Source organism: Macaca thibetana, chromosome 6, assembly GCF_024542745.1.
Source record: "Macaca thibetana thibetana isolate TM-01 chromosome 6, ASM2454274v1, whole genome shotgun sequence".
Lineage (NCBI taxonomy): Eukaryota > Metazoa > Chordata > Mammalia > Primates > Cercopithecidae > Macaca > Macaca thibetana.
Window position 1 is genome coordinate 52061088 of NC_065583.1, and position 23714 is coordinate 52084801.

At 33.1% G+C, this 23714-nt stretch overlaps 1 protein-coding gene across 3 annotated transcripts in view; it reads right to left on the reverse strand.

The window, feature by feature from the left end:
- Positions 1-23714, reverse strand: part of ADAMTS19 (ADAM metallopeptidase with thrombospondin type 1 motif 19) — a 283788-nt gene that overhangs the window by 165595 nt on the left and 94479 nt on the right. The gene's annotated exons all lie outside the window — the stretch shown is intronic.

Sequence of the window (23714 nt, forward strand, 5' to 3'; positions counted from 1 at the left end):
AAAGATTTTCATGAAGTAAGTTTAAGGATACAGCTGGAAAAATTTAAGTGTTCTGATTGCACATAAATCAGGAATTCTGGCTAACACGTTTTTACAATGTTATAATATAATCATATCCTGAAGGCATTAAATGGGCACAATTAAAACTATAAATATCATGCTACCAAAAAGCTGTATAAATTGCTTTTTTAATATACTAGTAAAAGCATTGAGAGCTTTCATTTACAACTACAAACTAACTCAAACTTCCAAACAGTTTGACACAATATTTTTACACCATGCCAATTTTTAATCATTTTGTTATTCTTCACAACTTGCTTTCTACTCAGTGTGATCAGTATTTTTATTCAAGTAATCTATAAACAGCAGAAATCTAAAGAATATAATTATAATTTCAAAGCAATTATACCTACCAATATCTAAAGCTCTTAAATCTCTATTACTATTTAAAATATAATGTTTAATATAGTTTTTGACATAATTTGTTAAATAAAATAAATATTTATTTAAAGTCAAGTGACTCAAACTGTAGATGTATTTTTAAGACATCAGTTTTTAGGTTTGTACATTGAGGAAACTGCCATAGTAAATAAACAGGTTAAAAATGTTTTCAAGAATGCTTTGATACTTAAAAAAAAAACATCGGACTGGAACTTAATAATAAATGTTTTTTTACCTTTTTCTGCATTAAGTATAAAGAAGGTAAAATGAGGAGAATAAAATTTTAAGAATTTATATATACGTACAAACTCATCAAATTGTATAAACAAAACAGGCTTATTATAATTTTGCCTCAATAACGGTGTTTTATTTTTGAAAAAGAACCTGCCTAAAAATAATAACCAATGCTCTTGTGTCAAATACTGGAGGGTTTGAGTCCCAGCAAAAAGTCAGTTCCCCAGAAAACCAAACATTGCATGTTCTCACTCATAACTGGGAGTGGAACATTGAGAACACATGGACACAGGGAGGGGAAACAACACATACCAGAGCCTGTCAAGGCGTTGAGGGCAAGGGGAGGGAACTTAGAGTATGGGTCAATAGGTGCAGCAGACCACGGTGGCACAGGTATACCTTTGTAACAAACCTGCATGTTCTGCACATGTATCCCATTATTTATTTATTTTTAGAAGAAAGAAAGAAAGAAAAATGCCAAAAACAATTAGTTGTCTTTTCTGACATTCAGTTTTCCCAACAGTAGAATTGAAATAATTTGTCTTAGGAATGCTAAGTAATTTAGATACATATTTCAAGCATATATTGGCCTGTCTGAAACATGATAACCATTAAACATAAACTGTGACTTTCTTTATTTGTAAAATGAAGTAACAATCTTTTATTGCATTGAATTGTCCAAGGATTAAAAGAGGTGACATATTTTAAAATTCGTGGTACCTACTAGATGCTTAACAAGTATTATTGTTCACTGACAACATTGGGTAAATGTTTAATGAATACAAAGCTGCCATTTTCCAAAGTTTATCCGAACAACTCAAAAAATGTGAGAACTTCAGGGAGTTTCTAAATTCAGATGGTCTAAATTTCCCAACGATATATTCAATAAATTTTAATATTCATATATTATTTAATAGCACCATCAAAACATTTTGATAGAAGCAAAATGCTATAATTAAAGTCCATCGTTAACAGAAAAGAATCTTGAGAAGAGAAATATCTTAAGAACAACCAATTTTGACGATGTATCCAAGTTTTATCCCTATTGCTAAAATAGAAATATAAAGTGTTCAATTTACATTTTGGCCAGTGCCTAATAAAATATACAAGACAGCCAAAAATTAAAGACAATTACATTCAGCTTTGCTTTTCTTGTGAACCATAGGAAATATTTTCTTATCAGAAATTCACTTCTATTCAGAAATATATAGATCTGGGATGCTCAGGCCACTATGCTATGTGCTGAAAGACAGACATACATTAAGTAAGATCCTTGATCACAAAGAGATTAGAATCTAACTGGGGAGACAGAATGAATGAAATGCAAGTTATAAGAAAGGTATACTGAAATATGATGCATGGTAAGCTGAGAAACAACCTAGGAAATCTAAAAGAATTCATTTAGAGTTCTGAAGAATGGGTCAAATGTGGAAAAGGAATAAAGGAAGAAATGAACAACAAAGAAATAGCTCTCCACTTGGAATTTCTAAAACAATATATGTGAACACAGAAACTCACCAAAATCTGCAAAAAATATTGGTCCTAAGCAAGGCTTCATTTATAAGAGTGTGCTAATGTCAATTAAAAGAGGTACAAAATTGGGGAGATGGATATTTTTAAAAGGCTTCTCAAGTTCATGGAAGGATTAGAAAAAGGGATTGGCAGGTGAAGTCTGGGATGGATGTCAGTATGTACTCCCCTGTAGGCCCTATAGATTAGATACCTTTCGAAAGCGCACAACACACAGAAACCTTTTGTGGAAATACACAGTGGTAATGCTAAAACCAAATCTAATGATCACATAAAAATTCTTACTCTTCTTTGTATTGTTCTAACTTTAATTTTTAAATTCATATACAGTAATATTTTCTTTTTATTGTACTGTCCTATGTGTTTTAACACTTCTATTGATTTGTGCAATGACCACAATAATCAGGGGACAGAACATTTCCATCACACCCCAAAACTTCTTTGTGCTATTCCTGTAAACTTACAGCTTCCCCTTTCCCTCATCAATAGTAATCACTGATCTGTTCATTATGTTTGTTTTTTAGAAAATGACACATAAATATAATTGTGCAGTAAGTAACCTTTGAGACTATCTTCTTTCACTCAGCATAATGCTTTGGTATTCTTCCAAGCAGTTAGATGGATCACTAATTCATTTCTTTTCATTGCTGAATAGCATTTCCTTGTATGGATGTACCACAGATTGTTTATCCATTCACCTGTTAAAGAACATTTGGACTGTTCCTAAATTTTGGCAATTACGAACAGATCAGATATAAACACTTGTGATCAAGCTTTGGGTGAATGCAAGTTTTCATTTTTTTGAAGTAAATGCTCAGAGGTGGGATTGCTAGGTCATATGGTAAGTACATTTTCACCTTTGGGATAAACTGCCAAACCATTTTCTAAAGTAGTTGTGAAGTTTTCCGTTCCCAGTAACAATGTATGAGAGTTGAGTTGTTTGATTTCTTAATGTTGAGTAATTTATACATTCTGTATACAAGTCCTAGTATCTGGATATGCAACTTGCAAATCTTTTCTCCAGGGCTATTACTCGTATTTTAATCCCTTAAGAGAACAAAGTACTTTTGCTGTTTTTTAATATTGTTGAAATCCAGTTTATCATTTTTCCTTTCATGGACCAAGCTTTTGGTGTCATATGAAAGAACTCTTTGCCTAATCCAAGGTCATCAAGATTTTCTCTTATCTTTTCTACCAAGTTTTTATAGTTTTGCATTTTACATTTGGATTAATAGTCTATTTTGTATTAACTTTGTCTAATGGTCATTCTTATGCATACTGATACTCAATTTTTTAAGCACCATTTTTTGAAAAGATAAATCTTTTTTCATTGGATAGCCTTTTTACCTTTGTAGAAAATCAATTGGCCCTATTTGTGTGGATCTATTTCTGGAATCTCTATTTTGGTCCATTGATGTATGTATGTTTTCTTTCACTGACAGCACACTGTCTTGATTACTAAAGCCTTGTTTTATAAATGATATAATGAGTAGTATTTCTCTGAAATGATTTTTCTATTCAAAATTGTTTTGATCATTCAGTTGCAAATAAATTTTAGAATCATCTTGTCTATATCTACAAAAAAGCACTTAAATTTTTATTTGCATTATGTTAAATGTATAGATCAGCCTAAGAAGTGGTACATCCATACTATGCTGTCTTCTACTCCATAAACATGGTATTTCTTTGCATTTATTCAGATATTTTATTGCTCTTACCGGCATTTTGTAGATACTAGTATACAGATTTTGTACCTATTCGGTTAAATTTATACCTACGTATTTCATTTTTTTCATTTTGGAGATTTGATTACACACACACATACATATACTCACACAGAAACACATATATATCATGTCCTAATGTTTATACATATACATATATCTACACACACACACACACATAAACACCCATATATGTGCACATATATACATGTACATATTTAAAATTTTGGTTTCTGACTATCCAATTATAGTACATAAAAATACATTAGATTTTTGTGGGTTAATTTTATATTCTTTGATTCTGCTAACCTCATTTATTCGTTTTAGGAGTTTTTTCATACACGCCTTGAAATTTTCTATGTAAACAATAATGTTTTCTGCAGAGACAGTTTTATTTCTTCCTTCATATTTGTTATGCCTTTCATTTATTTTTCTTACCTAATTGCATATCTGGGATTTTTTTTTTCATAAGAGGGATGGAGCGGACAACCTTGCCTTGTTTCAGTCTGAGTCAGAAAGCGTTCATTCTTTCACCATTACATGTTACATTAACTGCCTTTTTTCTCTTCAGTAGATGCTCGTTATCAGGTTAAAGCAGTTTCCACCTATTCACAGGTTTCTGGGAGTTTTTATCATGAACAGATGGTGAATTTTGTCACAAGCTTTTTCTGCATCAGTTGATATGGTCACATGCGTTTTCTTTAGGCTTTTAATGTATTTGATTGCATGGACTGTTTTTCAAATACTGAACCAGCCTTTATTTCCTTAGATAAATCATTTGATTCTCTTCTGTTATTCATATATTTCTGGATTCAATTTGCTAATACTTGTTTTCATGTTCATGAGAAACATTGGTGTATATGTTTTTCATTTTATTTTTTTTCTTGTACTCCTTAGTTTGGTTTTTAGTATCAGGGTAAATCTAAGTATCCTTGACATTTGTTTTTTGAAAGAGATAATGTAAAATTTATATTATTTCTTCTTTAATTAACCAAAGAAACACCTTTAACTTAATTTTTTCTTTAATTTACTAATGAAAAATCCTGGAGATTTTATTTTTGGGTGATTTCAAAATAAAAACTCAAATTCTTTAATATTTAATAAGACTACTCAGATTATCCATTTTATTTTGGACAAATTTTGTTTGAGGTTTTCAATGAACTGATCTGTTTAACCTAAATTGTCAAACTGATGCTCACAGAGCTATTTTTATTATTCCCTAATGATTATTTTAATGTCTGTGGAGCCTATAATGATATCTTCCCTTTCACAGCTGGTATCAGTAAACTATTTCCACTTTCTAGTATTCTTTGTTATACTTGCTAGAGGTTTGAAATTTTACTCACAATTCCACACACACAAAAAATTGTTTCCACTGATTTTCACTACTGCTATTCCATTTTGATTTTCCAGGAGCATAAATCAATAGGTGCGTAAATCAACAGGATAACTGATTTAGGAGAATTCTTTAGGATAATCAATAGGAGAATTATCTGAAACAACAGGGGAATTATCCTATTGATTTATGCTCCTATTTTTACTACTTCTTTCTTTCTGGTTGATATGAGTGTGTTTTGTTGTGCTTGTCCTACCTTTTCAGCTAGTTTAGGTAGATTTTTAGATTATTGATTTGAGATCTTTCCTTTTGTATAATAAGAACATTTAATCCTATACATTCCTCTCTAAGCATGGCTTTTTCTGCATCCTCCAATTTGTATGTTGTCTTTTCATGTATGTTCAGTTCAAAATACTTAGTAATTTCCCTTGAAATTTTTCATTCGACCCATAAATTGTTGAGAATGTTATTTTCCAAACATTTAGAGAACATTTTCCTGCTATCTTTTTGTAATTAATTTGAAGTCTAATTCCATTTTGCCCAGGAACATACTTTGTTTGATTCCAATTCCTTTGAATTTGTAAAGGTTTGCTTTATGAGCTAGAAAATGTTCCTTCCCCCTCGGAAAAATTTCCATGTCATTTGAAAGGCATGCATATTTTGCTATGGTTGGGCGGAGCAGTGTGTAAAGGTTAGCTAGTGGTGGTTTTCAATTTTTCTGTATCACTGTTAAGTTCCTGTTTACTGGTTTTATCAATTACTCAGAGGAGTGTTGACATTTTAAATATAGTTGTGCATTTGTCCATTTTTCCTGTTAGTTTGTCAGTTTTTGCTTAATGAGTTTTATAGCTCTATCGTTAAGTGCTAAAACATTTAAACTACTATACCTTTTTCGTGAATTGATCGCTTAATATTATGTAATGTCCCTCTTAATTCTTGGTAATTTTCTCTGTTCTGAAATCTACATCATCTGATATAGTTACTTGAGGGTTCTTTGTTTTGTTTTTTGTTTTTTACTTTTTACTACTTTTTCTACAGTATATCACTTTCATCCTTTTACACTTAACCTATGTGTTACAGTTGAAGTGAGTTTCTTTCAGAGAGCAAAGGTGGGGTCTTTAAATTTTTAATCCATTCTGATGAACTCCTTTTAGTTGGCATATTCAAACTATTTACATTTAATGTAATTATTGAAATGTGAAAATTTTGGACTAACATTTTATTATTATTTTTTGTTGATGTTGTTTTTACTCTTATCCTTTCCTCTGTTATCCTTTCCTGACTTTTGTTTTTTGAACTATTTTAATATTAAATTATTTATTTAATTATTTACTTATTTAAGAGACAAGGTCTTGCTCTGTCACCCAGGCTGGAGTACAGTGGTGTCATCATAGCTCATTGTAACCTCAAACTCCTGGGTTCCATTGATCCTTCCACCTCAGCCTGCTGGGTAGTTGAGACTACCAAAACACAATACCATGCCTGGATAATTTTTAAACTTTTTTGTGGAAAAGAGGTCTCACTATGTTACCCAGGCTGGTCTCAAACTCCTGGCCTCAAGTGATCCTCTAGCCTCAGCCTCCCAAAATGCTGGGTTTAGAGGCATGAGTGTACTTATACACCATGTATACACCGGTATATTTATTGTTTTTAATTTTATCCTTCTGTATATATTTTTAGTGGTTTCTTCCTATAGGTTTTACATTATACAATATTCACCCTTGATACTCTACTTAGAATCAGTATTTTACTGTTTCAAAAGGAATATTGAAAGCTTAATTAACAACACGTAAGTCCCTTTATCCTCCCATGTATTACTGTTGTCTTAGGTATTAAATCTACTATACATCATGGACTCCATCAGACAATGTTACAATCTTTGCTTTCAAATATCAAGCCTATTTAAAATATTCTGGGGTTGAGAGGAGTCTATTTTATTTATCCAGATATTTGTCATTTCTTTTACTTTCTGCATTCCTGATGTTCCAAGTTTCCTTTAAGTATCATTTCCCTTCTGTTAGAACTACTTCCTTTGGCAATTCTCTTAAAGCAGCAATTTTGGCTATGAATTCTCTTAGTTTTTCTTCATTTTATAATGTCCTTATTTTACCTTCATGTCTGAAAAATATTCTTCGAAAATATAGAATTCCACATTGACAATCCTTTCTTTCGTGGATTCTGGATTTCATGGTTTGTCATGATAAATCTGCTGGAATCACTGTTCCCCTATATAAGAGCTTGTTTTTTGGTGTCGTTTTTAGTTTGTCTTTAGCTTTCAGCAGTTTGGTTATGATGTCTCCAGCTGTGCATTTCTCTGTGTATTCCTTGTTTGGAGTTGCTCAGATTCTTAAATCTGATGGTTTAATTTTTTTTCCAAATGTGAGAAGTCTTCAGTCATATATATTTTTTTCTTTTCCTGGAGCCCATGATAACTACTGTGCTATTTCTCACCGGTTCCTGAGGCTCTGTTGGTATTGTTTTCCCAATCTTTTTTTCTCTCCATTTATCAGATTGGATAGTTTCTTCTGATTTGTCTTAAAGTTCACTGACTCTTTTCTCAGTCAGCTCCATGCCGCTATTCAGTTTATCCAGAGAGATTTTGTTTCAATTATTATTTTCTTAATTATAAAAATTCAATTTGCTTTTTCTTTCTATTTATTTACTAAGACTTTCTACCCTTCCATTCATTAAAAAAAATGTTTGCCTTTACTTGTTAGAGCATCTTCATAATAAATGCTTTAGTCTAGCAAGATAGTTCTAAAATCTGTGCCATCTCAGAACTGGCATCTGTCGTGTGTCTTTTTCCATGCAAATTGAGATTTTCATATGTAAAATAATTTTGAATTATGTTCTAGACATTTTGCCTATAACATTAGGAGACTTATTTAAATCTTATGGAGAATGCTAATTTTTTTTTAGCATAAAATCAACCTACTTTGGTTCAGACTATAAGTTACAAACTTACAAGGCTTCTGTGTGTTTTGGTTAAATTGTCAGTTTTCAAAGCCTTTGCATTGCTATTCAAATAGCTCTGTTCTCGAAGAACTTTTAGAGTCATATCCATACATACAAAGTTGGTAAACAGCTTTGAGGTCACTTTCCTAAGCCGTTCCCTCTCCATGCTCTTTTTTAGCACCTTCCACTTCCATGCAGTTCTCATTCCAGTCCTGCTTTCAGAAAGTGTGGAGTTAGTTACCACTCTGCTGTGTACTTCTCACAATTTTGTCTGTTTCCACGTACAAGCAGAGGGAATCAAGAGATGAGAAGCAGTGGTGTTTACCCCATCCTCCTGGGATTAAAGCTGTTCAGATCAGACAGGAAGATTTATCCAAATTTTTATGGCTCATATTCCTGCCACTGTTACTATCCCTGCTGCCACTATCATAGGATTGTAGAAGGCGGAAGATGGGGCAGAAGAGAATGTAGACATTAAAGGAGGGGTTTCTCCTACTTTCTCTGAGCATCAGGACCCCTTCCTGGGCCTTAATCCAGAACGGGAGGGCTTCTGCTAGTGTTTTCTCCCTCAAGGTCCTAATGACAACTTACAAGTGTGGGCTGCGTTGAATCCAAGATGGAGAATACAGAAAGAGAGAAAAAATATAAACTCACTGCTGGTTTGGTGGCACTTCAAATTCATATCTTCTTCCCAATCAGCCTGTTACTTTTACTTTTAAAAATCCTCAAATAGGTGTTCCATTCTCTCAAGTTTTATAGCTGCGTTCAATGGGAGAGAGAAGGGTGGAGTGTGTTTACTCCAGTTTACCTGAAACTAGACAGAGATAGTTACTTCTCTGCAAAAAATAAAAATAATAAACCAAAACTAGCATCTTATAATTCAAAGAAAACTGCCTAGGGAATTGTGGGTTTTTTTGTTTTTTGGTTTTTTTTTCTGTGATGCAAATCAAACATTTCCATTATCTCAATATTCTTTAGAAGTACTTCCACTATCCGGCTACTTAGAGGACAGGATTGGGAAGGACCTGGAAAATGCAGAGACAACTTTGGTATATCACTAGATTATTTACATATTAAAGTCCCAAAGCACTGCAATATTTGACAAAAGGATTTTCTTCTGTATGGGTTTATACAGTTTCTATATTTTCTCATGTAATAATTGATAATATTCTATATACCATAGTACAACTAACCTACTAGACATCTGCTTTAAAAGAATATAGATTGTATTAATATTATTAGCATACTGATGATTAAACAAAAAGGAAAAAAACAGATTTGCCAATTTTCCCCAATCCTGTTGCTTAAAAAATGCTAAGAAAAATTTCTACTGAGTTCAGAATAAAGTTTTCTGATCAAACCAACATCATTAAAATTTGATGGCAGACTTTTTTCCCCTCACATCCAGATTTGGAAGAAAATACTAAGGCTTCTCTATGTTTAAAAGATATGTATTAATACATTTATTCTTGGAAGCTATGATAGTAAAAGAGAAAAAGTTGGCTCAGTATGAAAGGGAGACAAATAGGAAACTTTTTAGGTTATCTGGGCAACAATAACAAAAGGCTAGGAAAAAGGAAAACATTTAAAGAATATATAAATAGGATCATTTTAGGCACCATTCTATTTCTAGCGCCTAGCACCTAACACAAACTTGGACACAGAAGAGAGGTTTCAAAATATTGGAGGAAATTGAATAAATGATAAGAAAGAGACAGAGAAGTGAAAAGAAGGCCATCTGAAATGCAAGAACCAATAAAAATTGAGGAAAATGGATACAGTAGCACATTTCATATTATATTCAAAGTATATTTCCAGGCCTCTCAGATAAAGGAATTAAGTACAAGATGAAGGTTATTACTCTGTACATATCAAATATATCTGAGACCTAGACCATCATAATGTGCCAATAGCCAATGCTTTGTGGCCATCTGGATTAAATGAAAACAAAGTTAAGAAAAATAGTATAGAATCAGCTTCTAATACATGTAGCAAATGCTCATAGGTTTATTCCTATAGAGTCTAATTATAATTATTGGGAGATGAAATAATGAAAAATCTAAATTATAGAAATAATTGTAATGGTTAATATTTCTGAAATAAGTAATTTTAAATTTATTATTAAAAATTCTGATTAGTGTGTTTAAAAATGTCTTAAACATGTTCATCAACAATAGAGTGACCATATGGCTAGTTTGCCTAGGGCATCCCAATTTACGCTTTTGTCTAAGCATAATTATGTCTCTTTTAACTTTTAAAAGTTCCCTGGTATGAATTACAAATTATATGTTTACTTTATCTATAAATAAACCTCACAGGCCTTTTTATTTCAAAACTAAAGTCATGCCCAGGCCCAATCTGACCCTATTAGGTTTTCTTAGTTTCTTTGCTGGAGACCCAGAGACTTGCATTTCCTCTATTCCAAGCTGGCACCATCCAAATTACCTCCTTGAAGAACCAGTTTTCCCCACCCCATTTACTTTCTGTACCACAGTCAAGTGTTTAGAGCCACTTCACCTTAATATGCTTTTGTTCATCACTGATGAGACAAAGGAAATGAATATTAAATATGGAGAAATTGGAATGATTACAGAATTGTATGAAGTCCTTCCAAATCCTCTTAAAATCCTTTTGCTGTTTTACTGTCTCATCAGATACGATAAATGAAAATCTTTCTTTGAATTTCTCCCCTTAACTTTTATTTCTTAACATTTTCTTCCTTCTTATTATGTCCTCAACAAGGATCATGTATATACTTGCATCCAACATAGACTTGTTTTCTTCCTGTATATAAGCCCCCAATTAATATGAAATAATACGCATCCTTTAGTCAGAATGAGCTAGTTTTCTACTGTTTCATAGCAAATTATCACTAATGTAACAGCTTAAAGTAACACTCATTTATTATCCCACATTACTATAGGTCAGAAGTCTGGGTGGGCTTGACTGGGTTCTCTGCTTGGGGGTCTCACAAGGGCAAAGTCAAGATATCATTCAGGCTGTGCTCTCGTTTAAAGGTTATGGAAAGTATCAGCTTATAAACTCATGCAGGTTGTTGGTACAATTCAGTGCCTTGCTTCTGCTTTAAGAGTTTCGCCTGGAACCCCATCTCTACTAAAAATACACAAAATTAGTTGGGCATGGTGGCACCTGCCTGTAATCCCAGCTATTGAGGAGGCTGAGGCAGGGGAATCGCTTGAACCAGGGAGAGGTTCCAGTGAGCTCAGATTGTGCCACTGCACTCCAGCCTGCGTGACAAAGCAGGACTTTGTCTAAAAAACCCAAAGCAAAACAAACAAACAAAAAAGTTCCACCTGGTTAGATCTCCATGTCTTAAGGTAAACTGAAAAACTTTAATTACCTCTGCAAAATTCCTTCACAGCAGTACTTAGATTAGCATTTGATTGAATAGCTAGGGGTCAGAAATCTTGGGATTACTAAGAATTCTGTCTACCACACTGAATATATTCTATTTGCATATCTGAAGCTTCCTGTGTTAATCATTGAGCAGCGCATTATCACAAAAGATCTCTCATAAATGTGAAGACCTCTGAATATTCAAAAAATTTTCAAAAAATAGTTTTTATAAAATTTTACCCATTGAAGGTTGGCACAGGCTTCTAATATGCTTGCTAATTTCTTCTGCAAAAGTATATGTCCCACTAGACTGAGTGGGCAAAAATCTGATTGTCAACCTTGAATCCATCATAGAGCTTGACATTGGACTTTGAATATAGTAAATCCCCAATAAATGTATTGGAACTCCCATGAATACTTAATTACACTACTAATTCATTTAGAAACTAAGATTCATGTAGACAAAAGTTAACCTAGTCTTTGCCTACTAGTCCAAAGGCTTAAAAATGTCAAAATATTGCATATTGAACTAACAAGGCTTTTCAGTACAAACAGTATAGTTCTATCATAAAAGGTATTAAAGTAAAAAGATGACCTCAATAATTGCTTTAAGTATTTTAAGTCCCTGAGATTCTCTATGGTTGAGGTGCCATGATGCAAAAGAAAATGCCAAATTGCTGTTTAACAAAAATTAAGCTACTTAAAAATGAGCTTAACCTCTTCTCACCCAGCAAAAATGACTACTTCTGCTGCAATGTGGTATGAAGAATGTACTGGTGTTTGGAAAGGGAAGTGTCTGGAGATTCTCACAGTACAGTGTTGACATAAGGGCTATTTAAATATGTTTTAGTGTATGGATATGCTTCTTTTTGGCAGTTGCTTCCTGGGTGGTCTGTATACCTGACAATATGTCAAGTACATAAAATCAGAATATTCAGAAGCATAGAGAAGAATAACCTGGATCATTCCAAACTGCTCAAAGACAGAAGAAAAAAAGTTAGGATGTTGAAGCAACTAAGTTTCCATAGAATGCCTGGGGGAGTCAGAGCATCACAGAGCTGGGAACTTGGTGGTAGAGGATACATAGCCTCTCTTATCCACAAGTATTGGAGGAATATTCATAGCAGAAAACTCATTCAATCAGCATTTATCTTTGCCAGCTTTAAGTATTTTCCAATTTTCTATACATTAAAGTCCTTAAAAAGTCTCATGAAACGTGTGTACACACACACACACACACGTAAACACTGACTATCCCCATTGATTATCAATCATTCTCAGCTTATGGCAGAATTGCTCAAAGAGGGTTATGCAGAAACCTGGGAGTCCATAAGACCTTTTGAGTGGGTCCTCTAAGACCTTTTCAAGAGGTATATGGAAAGTTAAAACTGTGTTGACATTTGTAGTGATGGTGCCAAAGTAATGGTAGGTAAAATTGCCTAGTCAAGACAGTGGCACCAATTTCATGTCAGTCATTTTATTCACTGCCACTTACTCCGAGGAGGGGTACCATGACAATTTCACTTCAAAATTTCCAGATGTAGCAGTAACATTTATTCATTTTATCAAATCTGAACACTTGAGTATATATATTTTAAAAATATTTTTGTGTAACAAAAAAACAAGTATGGATAAAGCATTTCTGTTGCAGACTAAAATATGATCTCTCAGTTAAAAGTATTGTGAAATTGTTTCAGTTATGAGCTGAGATGGCTGTGCTTTTCAGGAAGCATCATTTTTTCATTGAAAGAATAAGTGACAAACAGTATTCAGACTTGGAAATCTGAGCAATACTTGCCTAAAAATGATCAAAGTGAACTTGTCACTCTATGAAAACCAACTTATGGTATTATGACTATTTCTTTTGCCAATAATAAAATTCAAGTTTTCAAGTGAAAAATTAGAATATTGGAAAACTTTCATCTGTCACCATGAGCTTGACAGCTTCTCAAAACTTAAAGACTTTTCTGATAATATAGGTGGTGATATTAACAGATAGATAAGATTAGATTAGATAGATAGACAGATAGATAGGTAGATAGATAGTAGGGTGAAATGCGTCAACATTTAGAAGATCTGCCTAATTCAGTGAACTAATATATTCCAATCAATAGATAATTGATACTAAAAAGCCATGCAGGGTTAAAACATCCATTTAAATTATAAGATATACCAATAGATATTAATATACTAGAGTGTGAAAGTTCATTCTGTGCTTTCAGATTCTACATTGTCCCATTCCACAAACTTTTAAAACACTATGACATGGGTTTTAGAAAATGCACAATAATCTGAAAATAGTCCTCCATTTTTCAACAACATTCTGGGTAAGGTCACATTTTCCTCATACAGGTCAACCATAATAACATACAGAAACACCTTATGCAGAAGCAGATATGAGATATGAGATTCAGCTGTCTTCTAGAACCCAAACAAAGAGACTCTCAAAAATATAAAACAAAGCCATGTCTTCTCACTATTTTTATTGTTCTAGATAATATAGCTAATTTTTGTAAAAATTATGAATGCATGTCCTTTATGCTAACATTTGATGAGTTTATTAATTTTAAATGAATCAAAATGATTCTAGAATTTATTTTAATTTCTAAGACAACAATAATTGATAAATGTAACCTACATAAAAATCTATTTGGGATCTTAAATAATTCAATAATGTAAAGGAGTACAAAGACCAAAAAGTTTAATAATTACTACCTTGTAGCATACAATCTGAACATCTCTAAAACAGTTTCTAAAACTTTTTTTTTTTTTTTTTTTTGAGACATAGTCTTGCTCTGTCACCTATGCTTGAGTGTAGTGGCACAATCTCAGCTCACTGCAAGCTCTGCCTCCTGGGTTCATACCATTCTCCTGCCTCAGCCTCCTGAGTAGCTGGGACTACAGGCGCCCACCACCACGCCCAGCTAAAATTTTTTGTATTTTTAGTAGAGACAGGGTTTCACTGTGTTTGCCAGGATAGTCTCGATCTCCTGACCTCGTGATCCACCCGCCTTGGCCTCCCAAAGTGTCTAAGACTATTTCTTTAAAAAAAACTTGTGGAGACATCTTAACTATAAAACCAATTATCCAAGTTAGTGTCACAACACATGTGAATGTTGAGCAAATTGGATTGCGTGACTAAGTGTTGCTGCAAGATGTATAAACAAATGTATAAACATACGTATGTATAAAAATACACACATAAAGTACAGTAGTACTTTAAAAGTTTTTCTTGAAATTCCACTTTCAGCAGTGAGAAAAGTCTGGTTGCAAATCACCTGAACATATAAATGATGGAGTAAAAATAACAAAAATCATTTTAAATGCATAGCTGAGTTCACTCTTAAAGGAAATCCTTCCATGGGCTGAAGGAAAAGCAGGGAAGAGTTCTGAGCTGGCACCGATGTGCTGATTGCCTATAGGCATTTACCAGTCTCAGATCCAAAATATTCAGCCTTAGCCATTGCACTGGAACAAAGATAATGCCTGTTCAAGGTGAGATCTCCAAACTGAAACTTCTAATTAAAGTGAGTGGGAGAAGATACCATCTTTCTCCACCCTCCCACACAAATAATTAACTCAACAAAATGATAAGAAAAACAATCTGCTCCGTAAAAAAAAAATTTACAGCATGAAAACCTGTCTACTTTTTAGCCTAGACTCTGTTTTTATTTTGTTTTGTTTTGTTTTTGTAGGACAGATGGCATTAAAATAAGTTAGACTGACAGCTAAATCCTCAAGTGCAACAATGGATGCCAAAGGACAGGTCAACTAAATCTTCAAAATGTGCTGAAAAAACAAAAATACCAAACAGGTATCCAGAATCCTGGGATTTTATACTCACTTAAAATATCTTTCAAGAATTGAAGTAAAATTAAGACATTTTCATACTAACAAAAACTTAAGTGTGTGTCATCAGTAGACTTTTACTAAGGGAAATTCTAATAAATATTGCTTCAATAGGAGGAAAGTAAGATTAGGAGAGAGAACTGGTTTGTAAGAAAGAACGAAGAACTAATAAAAGCCAATAAAATAATAAATATGTGAATAAATCTAATTGAGCATTGACTGTAGAAAACCATAACATCTTGTGTGTTTTAAAAATCAAATAAGTTGTTTAAAAAAATGGTAACAGCCTACAATAAGGACAGGGGATATAGAATGTTTCAAGGGCTTTATATTCCTGAGAGAAAATAAAAGATAAACTTTGGACTTGGATATATGTTTGCATTTCTATTGTAAACATGTCTTTAATGCACATAGGATTCTCTAAGGTGTATTTGTAAGAATTTAATTGATGTCAAGTTGTACAAATGCCAGTTTTACTAAATACTGCCCAAAGTTCTCTAAAGTGATTATATCAATTTAAATTCACTCCTGAAGCACATTGTTTCCATGGATTCACATACTTGCCATCACTTTATAATGTAGGATTTTAATTTCATCAATCCCACTGGTAGAAATCTGCTTGTGATCTGAATGTTCATTTCCTTTACTACTAATGAAGTTGGGCATCTTACCATTTTATTTTTTTAAATTTACCCTTGATGTATTATCTTCCAAAAATGGTCTTTAGAGTCTTTTGCCCTATTTGGCATGTCTACTTCCCTGTTTGTTTCTTACTTACTGATTCAGAAAATTTGTTTTCATACTCTGGGTTCTAATACTTTGTTGGTTACACATATTGGAAATACTATTAATATATATCATTAATTCTAAGATTCACCTTATTTCACATTGTAATGTCTTGAAATCAATAATTCTTAGAATTAAAATTGGTCATTGTCTTATTTATTTAGTGATATATAAACTAAGGGTATGTGTTGAAATCAATGAAAATTGAAGATACTTTAAAATCCAGGAAATATGGTATCCTCTCCCTTATAGAAGCTTGCTTTTGTTCACTTTCATTACTGTCTTTTAATATTCATAAATTTTAAACACTAATATAGTTCCTGTATGATTAACATTTTTGTGTACTCTTTAAGAAATCTGTCTGTCTCTTCTTCAGAAATAGATTCCTGTTTTTACAAATTTAAACCATACAGAATTAATCTCAATTTTTTTTCATGTGAATAACCATCTTAACATCACATATTGAACTATGCCTTACCCAGTGATCTGCAGTATACATCAATTTCCAAATACGGGCAACTGCGTTTTCATATTTACTGTGTACTATATCTTGGTATCTGATAGCGCAGGTTTCCCTCCTTCCCATATTCTTTCTTCACCAATATCTTGGCAATTTTCAGACCTATGTTCCTCTATACATTTAGAATCATCATGTCTAGTTCCTTCAAAACTCTTGTTAGAATTTTAATGGAATGCATTGTATTAATAGATCAGTTTGAGGGAAATGAACATTTGTATCATATTTAGTCTTATGAGTAGAGTGTATCTCTTCATCAAGTTGGGTCTTCTTTATTGAATTGTAATATAGTCTATAATATTCTCCATATGTTTTACATACTTGTCATTAGATATATTTCAATATATTTCATATTTTACATAAAATACACAGAAGTTTTAATTTCTTACTGCCTATGACTAAAACAAAATGCAATTTGTTACTGCATATTGATTTGATATCTAACTACCAATTAAATTCTCCTACTATTTCTCATAATTTAATTCCATAATCTGTTTTATTCTTTATGTAGATAATAGTATTATCTAGTTTATTGTAATGCCTAAAATTTTCAGTGCATTGTCAAATAGAAGTGGTAGTAGCAGAGTTGTTTCCTTGTTTCTGATTCTAAAAGGAATGCTTTTAATGCTCCACTGTTTAAAAGGAAAGATATTTACAAGTTGTTTTGTAAGTGATTTCTACTGGTTAATAAAGTTCCTACTTTTCCCTGCTTTGCCAAGAGTTTTTATCATGAATGTGTTTTGAATCGTATGAAAGGCATTTTCTTTATACAAACAAGATGATCATATGGTTTTTATCTTTAATTGGAATACGTAGTTACATTTTAAGATGTTCTAATGCTAAACTACCCTTGCATTTCTGGAATAAATCTGCAATAAAATAACCATACTTGGTTATTTAAAAAATGCATTCATTGTAAGATAATATCTGCTAATATTTAATTGACTTTCTTCATTTCTTTCCTAATAAAGAAGGGCTTATCATTTTTCTGTTTTACCCTATCCTCTTAGGATTTAGTAAGACATTTCTATAGTTTTAATCTCTCCATTTTCTATTTTCTAAAATAGTTTGTATAACATTAAAATGATCCATCTTTGGAACATAGAAATCATCTACAAAATCATCAGAGCCTGGTATTTTTGTAGGTAGATTTTATTTTATTTTTATTTTATTATACGTTTTTTTGAGACAGGGCCTCACTGTTGCCCAGGCTGGAGTGCAGTGGTGCCATCTCAGCTCACTGTAACCTCCACCTCTGGATTCAAGCAATTCTTCTGCCTCAGCCTCCAAAGTAGCTGGGATTACAAGTGCGTGCCACCATGCCCAGCTATTTTTTTTTTTTTTTGTATATTTGTAGTAGGGATGGGGATTCACCATGTTGCCCGGGCTTGTTTTGAACTCCTGGCCTCAAAAAACCTGCCCACCTCAGCCTCCCAAAGAGCTGGGATTACAGGCAGGAGCCACTGTGCTCAGCCGTGGGTAGATTTTAAAGAACTGATTCAATTTATTTCATAGTTAAAAGAAGATACAGACTATTTTTTGTTGTCGTTATTTTGGCTAATCCCTCAGCTAGAAATGGTTAACTATAATTAATCATGTTTGTTAACAGAACCTGAGTTTGTTACTCCTTATAAATATTTTTATATCATGGTACCAATTACTACTTTTTATCTAATCTTTTTACCAGTTCTCAAAACTAACCATAGAAACAGAATTGTTGATACCACAGTTTAAAGACTTGAAATCATTACGTTTCTTTATTCTTTCTCTAAATGATGGAGGCAATATTACTTAGAAAGTGTACTGGTTTTCCATGGCTGCCTGTAAAAATTATTGCAAATTCAGTGGCTTAAGCTATCCAAATTTATTCTCTTGCAGTTTTCTAGGTTAGAAGTTTGACACAGACCTCACTGGCTAAAATCAAGTGTTGAAAAGGCTGTTTGTGTTCACTTCTGTAGGCTCCAGGGAAGATTCTATTTCCTTGTTTTTGCATGTTCTAGAAGCTGCTCACATTTCCTCACTAGTAACCTCATTCTTCAAACCATCCATGATGAGTTGAATCCTTTTCATACTGCATCTCTGTCTTTCTTTAGTAATCACGTCTCCCTCTGACTCAGAACTTTTCTGCCTCACTCTCCCACTTTTAAGAACTCTTGTGACAACATTGGGCCTACCATGATAATACAGGATAATCTCCCTATTTCAAGGTCAGTTGGCTGGCAGCCTTAATTCCATCTACTACCTTAATCCCTTGTTGCTTTGTAACCTAACATATTCATAAATTCCAGGGACTGGGGCAAATACGCTCTTAAGGACCATTATTCTGCCTACCACAAAAATTAAGGCAACTTCATAAGCAATAGCAGCAAAGAGATAGTTCCACTTGCATAATGAAATACACTTTATTTCCCTTAAAATTTAAATATACTACCATAGTTCATTCAATGTAAGATTTTAAAAACTTTAAATTAAACTATGACAACCCTGGTAAGCCATTCATTGCAAAATGAATCCTAATTTCAGGGATTTAAAAGGTAAACACACGCCTGTAATCCCAGCACTTTGGGAGGCCAAGGCGGGCGGATCACAAGGTCAGGAGATCCAGACCAGCCTGGCTAACATGGTGAAACCCTGTCTCTACTAAAAATACAAAAAATTAACCAGGCATGGTGGCAGGTGCCTGTAGTCCAGCTACTCAGGAGGCTGAGGCAGGCGAATGGCGTGAACTTGGGAGGTGGAGCTTGCAGTGAGCCAAGATCACGCAACTGCACTCCAACCTGGGCGACAGAGCAAGACTCCATCTCAGAAAAATCAAAAGAAAAAAAAAGATAAATGCACATGTTTTAAAATTGATATTTTAATGGATTAAAACATATAATACCATGTGTTTTCTTCCATGATCTACATACCTACCTACTGACCCACCAAACCATCTACATAACTAAATCAACAGGAAAAAAATGTGTAATTGAGAAGGTGGTAAAAATTATTTTTACTTTTTATCCCCTATGTAGCTTTTCAAATATAAGCTTAGTAAATAACTATAATTTATCAACGAAAACACTTACTTAACAATATTCCATAACATTAATATAGCCCAACTTATTTAAAATGCACAAACATTTTGACTCAGCAAATGAGCACAATATCCTATTGTTTTAAAGCTGAAATACTGGTAAATAAAATTATTTCAAAGTTTGTGTTTGTCATTTCCAATTTAATTCTGTATCTTCATCTGAAGACATTTTTTCTCACATTCGGTTTTCTAGTTGTATTTTTATCTATGGCATAAAAATGAATTATGTTATAAAAGAGAGGTGACAGTACAGTCAGAAGATCTGAGGTAGAGTCTAGCACTACCATTTACTATCAGTGATTCTGGGCAAATCTGTAACCTCTCCACGGGGAATAAGAGGATGTGATAGAAACTGGTGCAGATGAAATGCCAATTAACTAGCTGCTTTGCAACTGTCACAGTTTCACAACATTCTGTGAGACAGAAGATGTAGCCTCTATTTTAAAGGTGAGGAATCCAAGCTTTCAAGGTGTTAGTGTGCCCACATTCACATAGTTAATAAGTAGCATAGACTTGATTTAAATCTGGATATCTGACTTCAAAATCTATGATCCGTTTGTTTTTCAGGGCTTTCTTCATCTGTAAAATAATAATGATAACAAAACTAGAGAGTTCAGATTTTGATGGAATTAAATGAGACAATGTCCATGAAAATACTGTTTGCATTACAATGCAAAGCATAAATCTTACCATTGCTTTGAAAATACAAGCATTCCTCTCCATTTATAACTCACATTAATAATATACATTCAAATCCTCTAAGTGCTGTTCTTTCCTCTTACTATGCCTAGGAGAGTAGGGAGAAGCATCTTAAAGTCATCAATCAACCCTACATGATCCAAACTAATAAATACTAAATCCACTTCTTTCCTTTCTCTTTCTTCTCTCCATATTTTCATTATAGTATTAAAAGTAAAATGGCTGACTTCACATTGGTTATAGATAAAAGGGAAAAGAAGTATACAATGACTTAAAAGCATCTACCAAAAAATATATCCCTTTGGATTATATGAAGAGATTTTAAAATGTGTATGCATAAACCTTTTATTGATGTTAACCCTAAATCACTTCAGCTTTGTTTTACTAGAGATTGATAGCTATTAAGATGATTGATAAGCTATATACATGCTCATTTAATTTTTTAAGAAGTCACAGAGCAGTTTACCAGCATTTTCTCTTAATAACAGTAGAGGTTATTAATATTGCCCCATATTTTTCTTGCCCTGTAAATGAAAATATGAACATCAGGGAAGATTTTTATGCCTTAGGCTACAAGGAATGTAAAAGTCTTAAACTGGCTTAGTAATAAGGATATACTGACTCACATATTCAGAAACCCAAACATTAGACCGGGCTCCAGGATTGGAGGATTCAACAATGTTATCCAAGAGAAAGATACTTTCCATCTCTTCATTCTGCAGTATGTGATGTCAGGTTCGTCACAAGGATGGTTTCCTTCCTGATTACAGTGATAAGGGTTGCATCCTTCCTTATTTATATCCAGTGGAGGCATAAATGATCAAGCTCTAACCATCAAAAATGCTACCTTTTTCAGCTTCATGAGGCAAATATAGGGAACAGATCATATGTCTCCACTTGGGCAATGGCATGTGCTGACTGGCTTAGGCCTATGGTCCTGAAACAATCCCCATGATAGGCCCAGACAAATCATGACCCAACCCCCAGGGCTATCCTTTCCTAACATAGCATTGCAGCTACACAGTGGTAGATGCATGGATGATGAGGTGGCAATCACAGTGTCTATGTCTCACAAATGTCTTTATAAATCTTATTAATATAGTTGTCCCTTTGTATCCATGAGGGATTAGTTCCAAGACTCTTTGCAGATAACAAAATCCATGAAAGCTCAATTCCTTTTATATGATGGGGTGGTATTTGATTATAACCTATACACATCCTCTCCTATAATCTGAATCATCTCGAGATTACCTTTAATACCTAATATAATACTTAGCACTTACAAGGTAAGCGCTATGTAAATAGTGGTTATACTGCATTATTTTTAATTTGTATTTTTGTTATTGCTGCATTTTACTTCATATTTTTATTTAGACAAAATATTTTTATACCACAAGTGGTTGGAGTCCATGATACAGAAGGCTGACTGTATATGACTCTATACATAGGCATAGGTAGTGTGACAAGAAGGTTTTCGTGGGGTTTGGGTAAAACAGATTACTTTGACTTGGTTGCTATAAGTTTTCATTTTATCTGTCCTGAAGAAATATTTCATATTTTCACTCTGCTCAAGACTACATAGGGAAAGATCCCATCTATATTTGGGCTAAAGGAAAAAAATCTGCCATAAGATACGAAGAGAGAACTAGGCTTTAGTGATGCCAGAGGTGCCGATGACAACCTAAGAAATCAGCAAAACAAAATTCAGGAAGGGCACTGGAATTTTCACACCCTATGCTATAATATTTTAAACTGATTTTTTTGAAGATCTTAATGAACAGGACAAATAGAGCCAAAGACTCAATAAATTGCTTTCCTGCCAAATCTTACATACTCTGATTATCAGAACACACTGAGGTACTCAATTACGCAAATGTGTTTTAAATTAGAAAATAAAATTTACATATACCATATCACAAATATACACACAATTTTGAATTAGCAGATTTAGCAAGATGTGAAATTCTGTTGTTATCAAAACAGAAATTGGTTCTTATTAGTAGCTGCTTACAGGCTATAAAGAGTCAGTTCGTGTGTATAGCTATGGAAGGTGTCACCTGAGTTGCTGATTTCTCACATGTACTCGAGCAAGGCAAGATGTGAGCTGTCCCTATTAAAGAAGGCTTTAATAATAATAAATGGGGGCAACATTGCTGCTTGCATGAAAGAAAAGGTTGTTATTTTGAGACAAGTTTTACTGGTAATCAAAAGCTTCCATGGTTAGGGTAACAAAAACTAGATACTAAGTTTTAATTTCTGGAGATTCAGACAGGAAAAGAAGAAAACTGGAGGGGAAGCAGGCAAGAGAGTCAACAGTAGGAAGATGGTCCCTACATCAATTCCACTTTTCCTTAGGTGCCAGCTCTTTTTATGCTGACAGCTCCTTCTGAACCAAATATTCCCTTGATTCCATCATCATCCACTTTACATTATTATAACTACTTTCCATCGTAAGTTTTATGAATAATACATGTCAAAAATCCTTATATTATCCAAGATGTTAAACATATGAGGAGGTTGATGAAAAATTAGGTTAATGGAACTGGTTAGAATTATCTTTTAAAATACTAATATCCCTATGTTCTGTTTCTGCCCCCTTTTATTTATTGTTTATTTATTGTTTATTATTGTTCACTTTATAAAAAACAAATGACACAACAAAATAGGCAAGTTAAAATATTGCTCATCTTATAGAAATGAACCCTACACAATACGCCAAAATTAGATTACAACTCTTAAATGTACCTTACCAATAATATATTGTTACACACAGCTACATAACTTAAAATTAAATATATATATATATATATAGAGAGAGAGAGAGAGATTGGGGTATCTTTGGATAGATACATTTATATTTCTATGGATACATTTTAAAACATGAAAATATATGTGGCCATTCTCTCAAAATTAGAACAGTGGTTTCATGAATTCTGTTGGCTATATGGTTCTGTTTTAGGCACTTTAGATATCTAATACAAATGGTGAAAAATTTGCCACTTTACATAAGAAGAATCATACTGAATCAGCAGTTTATTTTGACACAGTCTGCAAAGATTTTTAAACACACATAAAAAACAATCTGTTATCCTGCAAATTAGTCAATCACAATGTCATTAATATATTTTGTCTTGGGTTATTAATAATAATAAAATTTTATCAAACTCATGTGTGTATCTCTGAGAAAATAACAAAAAAAGACTGATTATA